This window comes from Equus asinus, chromosome X, assembly GCF_041296235.1.
Source record: "Equus asinus isolate D_3611 breed Donkey chromosome X, EquAss-T2T_v2, whole genome shotgun sequence".
NCBI classification, from domain to species: Eukaryota; Metazoa; Chordata; class Mammalia; order Perissodactyla; family Equidae; genus Equus; species Equus asinus.
This window is the reverse complement of record NC_091820.1, coordinates 43,806,858-43,819,920: the sequence shown is the minus strand read 5'-3', so window position 1 is coordinate 43,819,920 and position 13,063 is coordinate 43,806,858. Positions and strand designations below refer to the sequence as shown.

The following is a 13,063-nucleotide window of genomic DNA, read 5'->3' as shown; positions in this document are numbered from 1 at the left end:
GGCTCTGAGCCCAGCACTTTACCTGGTTAGTTCATCTAATGCTCACAACAGCCTTGAGAAGTAAATATTACCATCCCCATACTACAGATGGAAAAATTGAGGCCCAGAGATGGCTCCAGAATTACACATAGATGGTTGATGTAGGATTTAGTCTCAGCTCTGTCTTAATCTAAAGGCTCACTCTAACTGTTAAACTGAAGGACACTGTACTGGTCAACATTATTGAGACCCAGCTACCTGTCACAGTAATAATAGCTAAAATCTATATAGTGTTCCCTAAAGTTCCAGGCACTGTTGTAAGCTGTAATTAATTAAATTCTCCTAACAACCTGAGGTAGTTATTATCTCCATTTTATAGATGAGAGAACTGAGGCATGGGTTACTCAACATCATAGAGCTTATTTTTTTTTAAAAAAAACAGGTGTCTTTTTTTTTTAAGATTTTATTTTTTTTCCTTTTTCTCCCCAAAGCCCCCCGGTACATAGTTGTATATTCTTCGTTGTGGGTCCTTCCAGTTGTGGCATGTGGGACGCTGCCTCAGCGTGGTTCGATGAGCCATGTGGGACGCTGCCTCAGCGTGGTTCGATGAGCAGTGCCATGTCCGCGCCCAGGATTCGAACCAAAGAAACACTGGGCCGCCTGCAGCGGAGGGCACGAACTTAACCACTCGGCCACGGGGCCAGCCCCAACATCATAGAGCTTTTAAGTGGCAAAGCCAGGATCTAAAGGCAGGCAGTCTGGCTCCCTAGTCTCAGTGATGCACCTAACTGCCTATATTGAGCAGCACATTTGATCAATTAATCAAGTTATTAGCAAATCCCTTTGCTTCAGCTCTCTATTGCTACATAACAAACTATCCCAAAACTTAGCGGATTAAAAAAATCATTTTATTTTGTTCATGATTTTGTGAGTTGAGCCCTTTTATTGTCAGCTGAGCCCTTCCTGAGTCCATGTGGCATCAGTTGGGGTGACCGGAGCTAGAGGTACTTCCAAGGTGACTTCACATACATGCTTGGTACTTTGTTCTCTCTCTCTTTCTCTGTCTCTTTTCATATGGGATATCACATTCCATGTGGCTTAGGCTTCTCACAGTAAGGTGTTTTCAGGGTGGTTACACTTCCAACCTGGTGGCTGGCTTCCAAGATGCAAGAGGAAAATTTGCCGAACCAACAAATGGCTTTACCCAGAAATGGCATGGTGTCACTTCTGCCATACTCTTAAGGTCAAAGCATTCGTAGGGCTTACCAAGATTTAAAAGGTAGAGAAATAGACTCCACCTCTTGCTGGGATAGTAGCAAGGTCACATTGCAGAAGAGCATGTGGGGTAGGCTATTTTTGAAAAATGTAATCTGCCACACCTTCCTCCCCAGCACAGTCATGGTTTAGAGACTTAAATGTCACAAACAGAATCAATCTGGTAAAGGAATTACTGTTTACCTCACAGTGAGGTGTCATTTATTTTAACACTATAATTTAAGAGAGTGCCCTTACATAATATGTGAGGGCATGTCTTGTACATGGTCTACAACAAAGTAATCCAATGGTGTTTCTTGATTGAATGAAATTACATAATTTTTGATGCTCAAGATAATTATCCAGCAAGAGAGATCCTTTCTTCACCAAGATTTGAAATAGCTTCCAGGGGGCAGCCCTGTGGCCTAGTGGTTAAATTTGGCATGCTCTGCTTTGGCAGCCCCAGTTCAGTTCCTGGGTATGGACCTACACCACTCATTGGCAGCCATGCTGTGGTGGCAACCCACATACAAAATAGAGGCAGATTGGCACAGATGTTAGCTCAGGGTGAATCTTCCTCACCAAAATAACTAACTAAATAAATAAATGAAATAACTTCCAACAGAATGTGAAATCTATTGAAGGCAGGGCTCATAGATGAAACACAGTTTGTTTTATGGAATAAGTATTGTACTTAAGCCACAGTCATAGACCTCTTGTCATCTGGACTAGCATAACATAAGGAAGACTGCTGAGGATTTTGAGCACATATCAACCATCCCAAGAGGTGGAAGTATGTTTACATCTTCAAGGACGTTAAATGCAGATTGTCCCTAAAGTTGGACTGGCCTTGAAAGAGTATGCCAATCAAAAGCTGCTAAACTCAGTCCAGGAGCTATGAGAGCATGTCACATGGCCTGGTTTCAGTACCAACACACTTCTGTACCATGTGGCATTTTCAGTAACTTACAGTAGTGGCTCTGCTTTCAAAATGGAGATGTCTCTGTTGTGTGGAATTCATAACTGGTAATAATACCTCCAATCTTTTTTTAAGATGTCACTTGCCAATGTTAGAATTACCAAGTAGTCATCTAAATAACAATGATAACTTTTTCATGAATGTAGCTTGCTGCCATAATCTACACTACATTTGCATAGTTAACTCTGCTAGCATCCTTATCCTTTTATGTGTTCAGTAAATATTTATCCAATATACCCACACTGTTTGCAACTGTGTGTTGTTACAAAAGACCACAACAAGAAAACTTGGAACCTGGCTGCTTTATCATACTGGATATTAATGTTCATGCCATTACTACTGTTTGAATTGTGTATCTGCAGGAATTTTGTCATAGCATTCTCAGGGCACTGTGTGAGAACTTAGGAACTCACGAGGATAGCCAAATCCATTTCGGCTAGATACAGATCTTGACCCACCTCACGTGAAGGATAGAGGCTTACCTGTTTTCTAAGCTTAAGATGAAAAATAAAGATCTTTGGTATCTAACCAGACAAAGTATCCTTGAACAAAACACATTGCCCAAGTTTCTTGACTGCACTGATTATGCTTTCCTTTATGCTCAATGATAAGAGTTAGTTTGATGTGATCACATGGGAACTTCACAGAACAAGGCATTTAAACAGCACTCACACTCTTTTTCTTGACACTTGATAAACTCCTTCGTGTTCTTTCTGAGGGGAAGGTATTGCATGATTTGACCTCACCCACTACTATTTCACCTGTTCTTTAACAATCATAATTAGGACTGCTTAAACATTCATTCAGCAGGCATCAGTTTAAGTGTAGGACTTTTGGTTGGAAATTCTATTCACTCTGGACTTGGCCATTGTTCTCTGGAGATCTTGCATTCTTGGATTCTGACTGTAGCCAGGTGCTTTGATCAGGTCTGATCCAGGGACCAATAGATGATGACCCTGTTGAAGAAATTAAGGAAGCCCTTAAAGAAGATTGCAACACATGAAGATATCCCTGTGGAAAAGGGAAATGAGATATTAGAATGGCCATGATCTCATATCATTGCAGCTGGTATAAGCCCTACTCAACATGTACCTGTTGCAGGTCAAGTTCCTAAGAACTAGACTCTGAGACAGAGATTTCCATGTAGGAGGTTTATTGGGGAGTACTTTTGGGTTTAATAACTATGGGAGAATGGAAGACGCAAGATTGGGTAGAAGGAGCAGTTGAATTGAGAAGCAATTACAACAAAGGCCTCAGCCAATCCTATGGGACACTGAAGACGTGGGATGGCCCCAAAGAATTGTCCCAAATTGGGTTAAGTGGGTTAGGTCTTTATATACTCAGATCAAGCAATCACTGGATGTCAGTCCCCCACAGGAAGGGGGCGTGGCCTTGAGCAGAGGACAATTTGTAGAGAGGGCTAACAACTAAAGGCTTTCAGCTGCCAGCACTCTCAAAAGCTGAGGGAATGAGTGTTTCAACCTTCAGGTAGCATTTTAGCAGCACATCACAGCATCCACTACAATGCGTATAATATATGAAGCAAGCACACCTGCAACAATTAAGGACATTTTGTTCTTTCTGGTTCTTAATATCTACTGAGTTTTTATTCTACAAACGGCACTCATTCCTGAGTTCCCTCGTGATATACTGAAAAAGATATTTCAAGAATATCAAGCAGTTGTTGATTTCTCAGCCTATCAGTGAATTTTCATGAATATGTATTACTTTTTCTTACAACTCATACTTCACCTTAGGGGGTAAAATGCCAAATAGTTCTGAGGCATTGATTGTTTTCTACTCAAAAACAATGTCATCTGCATAGCCAAAATCCCACACAAATTGAAAAATGAATATCTGCTATTATTTCAGGATTCTAACACTTTCTGACTACCTCATTGTCATGTTTTCACAATTTATAATAATCTCTTTACTATTTTTTCTAAGCTTTATTTATTTATTTGCTTATTTATTTTGATTTATTAATTACATAGTGCTTACTATGTACCACACACTGTTCTAACTGCTTCAAAAATATTCATTGAATTTTCATAATACTCCAACAAATTAGGTAAAATTATTAAACCCAGTTTATAGATGAGCAAACTGACGCACAAAGAAGGTTAGGTAATTCACACAGCTGGTTGGTAGTAGAACTGAGATTTCAACCCAGGTAGTCTACTTCTAGAGTTTCTGCTTCTCATCCCTATGCTATGCTCCTTTGTGATATCAAATGCTGATTCCATGTGTCTTCTGATACCCCACACGAAAGATGATGTAAGATCTCAAATACGAGATCTCCATTTCTTACCTCTTGGAGTTGATCAAACAATATGTTAATTCTATGGGATTCCAGAAAGTTTTGTCTCTTAAATGTGTGTGGGGTGTGTATGGGGGAAAGTGGTGCTGATGGTGGTAAATGTATAAGGAGAGAGCATGAATAAAAGAGAAAAGATTTTTGTACATGTGAAATTTATGTTCTTATTCTAAGAGGCGATAATCATCTTATTCTGCCAAGATCATATCCTGGAACTTCATGGAAGTCTACACTGAAAGTTAGGAGGGCTAGGCTGTGGTCTAAAATTACTGCTGATGAGAAAATTTTAAGGATGGAGCCTTAAAGCAGTTCCATCCAGTCCAGATTAGTCAGGATAGCCTATCAAAATAATTTACTTTTCCGTGTGAAGTTAATTTAAAAACTTTGGTCAAGAATACATAGCCGCTTTTCCAGACCATGGTAAGAATTTTTTTTTTACTATGCACAATTCCTTTACAAAATATCTTGAAGTTCTTCCAATGTCATCTTAAATGTCACAGATATGCACCAGTTATTGTAACAGATATTGTCAGCTACATTCATTTCTAATGGTGGGGCCCTATTTACCTCTCTTGTGTTATGCTTTTTTGGAAAAGAACTTTCTCAGAACTGTCATCTCCAGCAGCGAAGCCTCCTAAGACGTGGGCAAAAAGACATTTTGCCTGAACTTTCGTCGCCTTACATGTCATTTCCCTTTCAACCCTAAGACCCAGTCTTGCCACATGACTAATGGGGCAGCATCACAAAATGTGCTTTCAAGCTCTCCACGCTGTGGGAGCTGCAGATCGGAGGTGCAATAGAAGTGCTGCAGATACTGCTTGCCTAGACTCTAATCTCCTCTCTATACTGAAAAATTTACAAAGTTGTTTCCTGCCCAGATAATTGTGGGCAGAGGATTCGGGCAGTACATAGCCTAAATCGCAGAAGCATTTCTCACAGGGGGGTACGACAACAAAAGAACTAAGGTTATTGTCTTGGATTTATTTTCTAGACACGCGTCTTGCAAATTCCCCAACCATGTATTGAATTATTCACCCACATCACAGGGGCTGAAGTGGAGAAATCTTTTATTTCCATACTCGCTAGTGTACCATATGGCCATGAGCCAGTCAGTAAGAAGGCCAGCTTCAAAGGGATCCCTCCTTGTTTGCTAAAGTGGGATTCCTCAGACTACAGAGGGCCCATGGACATATTGTCAGAAGTCTGTCAGTGTTCTATGAAAATTTACTAATTCGATATTTAGATTTTGATGATTTAAATATATTAAATTAAGCATAATCGATATAATTCCATTGACCAGTTAACTCTGAGTCCTGTTACTCTATTTCAGTGCCTGCATGTGTGATTAAGTTTACTGTCACATTGGTGTTAAATAATATCGCTTTGCTGTCATTACCTGTATTTGTCAGGGTTCTCTAGAGAAACAGAACCAATAGGATATATCTATGTTTATAGATATATAGATAGACATAGATATATTTAAGAAGAGATTTATTATAGAAATTGGCTCACGTGGTTATGGAGGCCAAGAAGTCCCACAATCTGCCATCTGCAAGCTGGAGAACCAGGAAAGCCAGTGGTATAATTCAGTCTGATTCCAAGGGCCTGAGAACCAGGGGGCCCCTGGCATAAGTCCCAGAGTCTGATGGTCCAAGGACCAGAAGCTACGATGTCTGAGGACAGGAGAAGATAGATGTTCCAGCTCAAGAAGAGAGAATTTGCCCTTCTTTGCCTTTTTGTTCATTTTGGCCCCCAGTGAATTGGGTGACGCCCACCCACAGCGGTGAGGGTGGAGCTCTTCACTCAGTCTACTGAGTCCAGTGCTAAACTCTTCCAGAAACACCTTCACAGACACACCCAGAAATAATGTTTTCCTAGCTATCTGGGCATCCTTTAGGCCAGTCAAATTGATGCATAAAATTAACTATCACATCATGAAATTTAAAAAAGAATAACGTTGACATAATATATAAAGGGTGTCTTTAGCTTCTAGTAAAAGACAAATGATCTAACAGCCAACGCAGTAAGAGCAAAGGTTTCGCAGTAGTTTGGCAAAGGAAAAAGCAGTGCGAAAATTGAGTTGCCATATGGCACATGGTAGGAAAGTTTTGCTGAACTCAAAAGAACCTGCTCTGTAGCAGAACCACTTAGAAATAGGCTCACGCCTGCCTCAGAGCCTTTGCACTCGCTGTTCCCTCTGCCTGGAACACTCACTACTGCCTGCCTCCCCAAATAATACCCAAATACTCACTCTTTCATCCTCTTCAGGTTTTCATATGTGTCACCCTCTCTGTGAGGGCTTTCATATATTACAAATTGCAACACCCGTTCCCTCCAAATCTTTGTCTCTCCTTCCCTCGATTTTTCTCCTTAGCACTCATTATGATCTGATACACCATATATTTCACTCATTTATTTGGCTTATTATCTGTCTTATCATACTAGAATGTGAGCTCCATGAGGGCAGGGAATTTTCTTTTGCTCACCGACGTATCTGGAGCCCCTGGAAGAGCATCATTGGAAATAACAGGTGCTCCATTAACATGTGTTGAACAAACGAGCAAACGCATGAATGAATTCATGTTTACACTGTGTGTTCCAGCTTGACTTTATCACATCCACCTTATTTATCACATTCATGTTGTTAATTTGTATTTTTCCACTTTGCAGCTTTGCTCATATTTCATTTGTAAAGCTATTTTCTATTTATATTTGTACAATAACTATACACATGTGCAGTTGATGATAGCTAGCATCATATCCCTACAGATTTAGATAATACAATAAGAAATAGCAAAGATAACACTTGAAATCTTTGGGGTTTTTTCCTTCAAAAGAAATTTGTACATTGTTCAAATTTGAAAAATAATGTTGGGTAAGAAGATTGCCGGCTAGTGAGAGTGTCAGGAGGGTCCTTTTGCTGGAGTGCTCTGCTCTGGGATTCAATCTTTGTGTTTGGTCTTTCAAGTCCCCCTCTCCCCTTGCACCCTGCCTTTGGTAGTAAAAATTGTATGGAACAAGAAATAGGATGTGGGCCACTGAGTAGCATTTTTACAAAAAAATAAAGCACTATTACCGAAGCCAGCTCCTCCCCTGCCTATTAGTGTTACTCAAAAATTGCAACAGCTTTGAGAATCCATCCTTTAAATAAGGTCTCATTTCTCTGAAATTGTAGCTATTGTAAAGCATATTCAGAGGTGTATATGGTAGCGTATATTTTCCCCCTTAAGTTGATGGGTGTAACTAATAGGCACTTGTTGAATGCACAGAAAAATCAATTGTTCTGGGGATCATTTCCCCACCAATTGTTCTATCCCAAAGTGTTTTTATGGTGTTAGCTCTGCTTCAGATGCTTGTTAAGCTCTTTTCTTTTTTTTTTTTTTTTTAGCTATTTCTTTGATTATTCTAGCAGGCCCAGGACAATGCTTTCAAATATAGAAGGAAATCTATAATTTTGAAGATATTTTATAAACAGAATCCTCCAGCCTCAGTCTTAGAGGTAGGAATAAAACACTGTATTCCAGGGTTTAGAATGCTCCCCCTCTGCCCACTCCTCAGGCCTGCATCAACCATGGATACCACATACAGTCATCCTTAAATCCTTCATTTATCTACAAAACAGCAACTATTTTGTAGCTTAAGCCTCAGAATCGTGTATAGGAACCCTAACCATCACAAAATGGCAGAGAGAAGAGAAAAGTGACTATTTCATCCTATATGTAGGAAGCATGCATTACAGATGGGGAAATTCTCCTTTCTCTCCTTCGTCTGAACACAAAACATATCTATTGCTACTAGATTTTATGGCTAAAGAAAGATTGCTAATGGATTCTGTGACTGAAGAAAGCCTGAATAAAACAATATTCCCTCACAATCCTGACCGCCATACCACATCCTTCTGAGACCAGAAAATCTCCCTATAAAGTATGCATTATCTTACTACTGCATCAAATGCAGAAAAAACACTTGCAATTATCATACCATCCTCTTTCAGGGCCGTGATGTTGAGTCTCGTGTGTCCAGTGGGAATCTTCTATCTTCTCCTCCTTCATGAGCCCCCCTGGAACAAATAGCAAGCACAGAGGTTACTTTTACTACCACGCTTCCCTTTTCTCAGTGTATGGGCTTCGAGAAAATTTTATCTGCTTCACTTAACCCCCAACTCAGCTACATTATTATGGTAACCATACAATTACTTATAGCAAAGGGACGTGGGCAACTCAAAACCATCTGTGGAAGTCCTACTATATTCAAAGCTTTGTGAAAACTTGTTTCTTCTTCAGTGTCTAATGAGCTCTATACACAATCACAAAAAACTTCTTGAACATTCTTGCTATTGAACATTTCCAATTGCAATCTCCTGAAGATGTCATTGCCCAGCCCTGGTGGTCTAGTGGTTAAGATTTGGTGCTCTTACTGCTGTAGACCAGATTCATTTCTCAGTCAGGGAACCACACCACCTATCTGTCAATTGCCATACTGTAGCAGTTGTGTGTTGCTGTGATACTGAAAACTATGCCACCAGTATTTCCAATACCAGCAGGGTCATCCATGGTGGGCAGGTTTCAGCAGAGCTTCCAGACTAAGACAGACTAGGAAGAAGGAACTGGCCATGCAGTTCTGAAAAATTGGCCTCAAAAACTCTATGAATAGCAACCGAGCATTGTCTGATATAGCGCCAGAAGGTACAAAAAGACTGGGTAGAGTGAAATGCCATACACAGGGTCACTAGGAGTTGGAATCGACTGGACAGTGCTAATTAACAACAACAAAAATGTCTTTGCACTTGGCAGTAGCATTTCAGGACCCCTCCTGTTGTCCAAAAGCATCATCATGTCTACACGTGATCTCAAACCTGTTCCACTCTCCAGGTCCATTTTATTTTACACTAACACTCCCTAACACTCACCAGAGGCTCATCTTGTCCCTTAACCTACCCTCCAAGCCATGCCTTCTCCTAGAATGCTATATTAGTTATCTATTGGAAGTGACATCCCACCAATTACTCTACTGGTTGGAAGAAAGTCACAAGTCCCTCTCACACTAGAGTGGGGGGATCACACAACTATGTGAATATCAAGAGGCAGGGAAAATTTGGGGCCATCCTAGAGTCTGTCCACCACAAATGCTTCACAACTAAAAGTGATCTCTAAAACTTCACTAATAGAAATTAAAAATTAACGCGTTTATCAGATCAGTCCAGTTGTAGCAGATACTGTCAATATCTCCTTCATATTCCCCCTAGGCTCAACTAATTTTAGTGCACCCTGGCTTGACTTCCAACTGCTAGCATCTGTATACCTGTTTTTGAGAACTTCTATCATGGCAGGGGCCTACTCTGTCCAGAGGATACATGTTTCTTTCTTCCACCATGATAGACTGTTCTGAGATGCAATAGTTCAAACAGGCTTTCTGAAAATGCCTCACAAGACCAGGCAATTGTCTACACTTGTTATGAAGCTGTGGCTAGCTTGAAAACATATCTTCAAAAACTTTTCTCCCACTTTCCCTGCTTCAGAACCCCCTTTCCCCTCACTCCTGCTTTCTTGAATTTGCTCTCTCCAATAAAGTTTGGCTCATAAGCTTTTTGCTTAAAGCTCTGTTTCCTAGGCAACTCAGGCTAAGACCTGTAAAATCAAATATAGTCATGCACAGAATAACGCCATTTCAGTCAATGACGGACTGTGTATACAACTGTGGTCCCATAAGATTAGTACCATATACCCTAGGTGTGTAGTAGGCTATACCATCTACGTTTGTGTAAGTACACTCTATGATGTTTGCACAATGATGGAATCACCTAACAACGCATTTCTCAGAATGTATCGTCTGTAGACAATGCATGACTGTATTTAGAATTTCACATGGACCTAGTATAAGGTTAGGATAGTGGGGCATTCAGAAGAATAAGGACATATTCTTCCTGTCATCTCATTCCCAAACCCAGAGCATTTTTCAAATATACTTCTTCCTCATCCCAAGGTATCTATTGGGTTTAAACTCTGCCCTGAGGTTACCCTGAAGTATTAATACTTCGGTCCCTCTTGGTCCCATTTTCCCATAACCAAGATAGAATGCATATCTTTCTTCCTGAGGCCCCTGTTCCAGTGCTGGGAAGCATATTTGTTATATATGATACTCTTTTTACTTACCCTGAGGATATTCCTGTCGATCTTTCAGGGTCATGGTTCAACTTGTGAGTTATAAAATCACAAAGGGAGAAAGAGTAGTTCTAGCCAAGACGTAATTTTAAGAAGACACACAAAACAAAATGGAGAAAAAGGGCCTTCAGGCTGCTCTGCACTTCTAAAGCAAAGCTCCAAAAATTAAAATAAGCAGGCCACACACAAGGAAGCAGGCAAACTTTGTTTTGCTGAGAGGACTCTTTTCCTTGGGTTAATTCCAAGAGGGAACAGGCGCCGAGTGAGTCACAGAATAAGTAGGGCAGAGTTTGCCTTTCAGGGAATGCAGTAGTGTAGGCGTACCCATGGTCCCGCGAGGATGCTCAGCAGGCACGACTTCCTGAATCCCAGATTATGTCAGGAAGAAGCCTACCATGCAGAACTCTCATATCCATGTGCACTCACTCTGGTTCTGTTCCCATGCCTACCATAAACTGAGTTTTTAGAGGGAGCTCGTCTTTCTGTTTGATCTGCCCTCTTCATGAAGAGGTTGGGTGGGGCAGAGTTGGGTTTGTGGTTAATAAAGGATCTCCCAACCTGGAGCTATGCCAAGCTGTGGGGCAGGCAAAGTAGAAATTTGGGAAATGTTGGTTGAGAGCTGCTCATTTGGATATGATAGCAAGGTGGATCCAAGGTATGTCCTGAGACCAGTGTATGGGGCCAAGGGTGAGATTTATGAGAGGAGGAATTCAAGAAGAAGATCCTAATGGGCAAGGGAAAGTGGCCATGTATAGTACCAGGTTCAGAAGGCTGCTGTCCAATGGCTAGGTATTTATGGAACTGGGTAGTTCCATGTGATGCAAAGGACCAGAGGCAGCAGATACACTGCTCTAAAGTCAATCAATATGTCATAGATTTCAACATAAGAGATAGACTCATAATCTAATAACTCATGATTTAGTAGTTACTTTGTGGCAATTGTTTCTCCCTGGAAGCAAACTCTTTCTTCAAATGCAAGCTGACAGGGAAGCATAATAGATAAAGCGAATAAGAGAGAAGCTGCTCTAGTTAAGAATGAGGTAGTAGAGATGGATGGTTTAGGTGGTTCTCCATCCCTTCCAAGTTCTGAGCCCCTGAGTTCCCTCTATGCCATTTCTAGTGCTCCATGGGATATTCTTTAAACAAAAATTCTATGCCACCTGACCAAGGATGAGTAAGGAGGATGTGGTAGAGCATTGATGGGGGAGAGGGGAGAGATGAAGCAGACAGTTCCCATTCGTGCCATTAATGAGTTCATGAGTTGAATATTCTGGAGTGTAATTTCTACTTCCACAGGCCCCGTGGGTAACAAGTGTGAGTGTTCAGAACTCTAGTCATTGTTTAGAAAACACTGACAGGCTTGAATGCTGTTCCTCAGTATTCATTTGTGTGTGTGTGTGTGTGTGTGTGTGTGTACACCATAGAATAAAAACCTATTTCTTGCTTTTTATCCTATGCCTCATCAGAACGAGTTATTCAGAACTGTGACCTTTGATCAATGCATCATCTTAGAATTTCTTCTGTATCATCAAAGACTAAATTATATTCAAAATGGCATTAATATTAAATGCTTTTTATTATGTGTCACTTCCTTGAAAAACTGACAATGTCCATGAGGTATAGTTAGTAACAGCCTGTTTCTATCTAGTGGATATTTTAGATAAAAGAGAATGTACTAACACTTGTTAGAACACTACTATTTCACAGCTCCTCTCTCTCCACCACAAACACCCTCAAACCTTCTGCCCTCCTTGCCTTCTTTATCTCACTTAGTAAAATTTACATCACATTTTATTGTGTTTTCTTACTTTGACTATATTCTTTTTGATTAGGATTTTTCCCCCTTTGGAATTTTTAATTGCCCATTTTTTGTCTCCTTATTAACAAATGTGGCATACGTTTTCACCTAATCACTAAGACCACCCACTTCAAAAATCACTTTGTTAAAATAAATCCATATGCCTAAAGAAATTCTTCATGCCTTCATATGTCTGTGTTTAATACTGACCTGTTGCCTTAGAAGCTTGCTGTAAAGTTGTCTTCCTGGAATTTCTTTTCATTGCACTGTGTCTTGGTTCTCCAGTCTTCCTCATTTTTCTCATTCTTGGATTGCTTCTATTTCGGGTTTTGCTGAAATATATTCTCAAGTAACTTAAATTTTTTTCAGAAGTGTGTGTAGTTATTAACCTTCCTCAATCTTTGCCTGTCCGAAAATGTCTCTATTTGGCTTCTAGACCTTGCTAAAAATTTTCCTGGATATAGAATAATATGTTGAAAAAATGTTCCTTCAGAACTTTGAGACATTTCCCCATTGTCTTCTAGCATGTGGTGTTTGTGATGTCATGTATCATTATGATTTCTTTTTCCATTCCC

General features: G+C 40.3%; 1 long non-coding RNA gene across 1 annotated transcript; it reads right to left on the bottom strand.

The window, feature by feature from the left end:
- Window positions 1-469: 469 nt before the first annotated feature.
- LOC139042739 (uncharacterized) lies at window positions 470-10,879 on the bottom strand. The gene is made up of 3 exons (XR_011499806.1): window positions 10,682-10,879; window positions 8,511-8,589; window positions 470-3,168 (listed from the first exon to the last, which is right to left on the bottom strand). It is a non-coding gene; the product is annotated as an uncharacterized lncRNA (long non-coding RNA).
- Window positions 10,880-13,063: the final 2,184 nt, after the last annotated feature.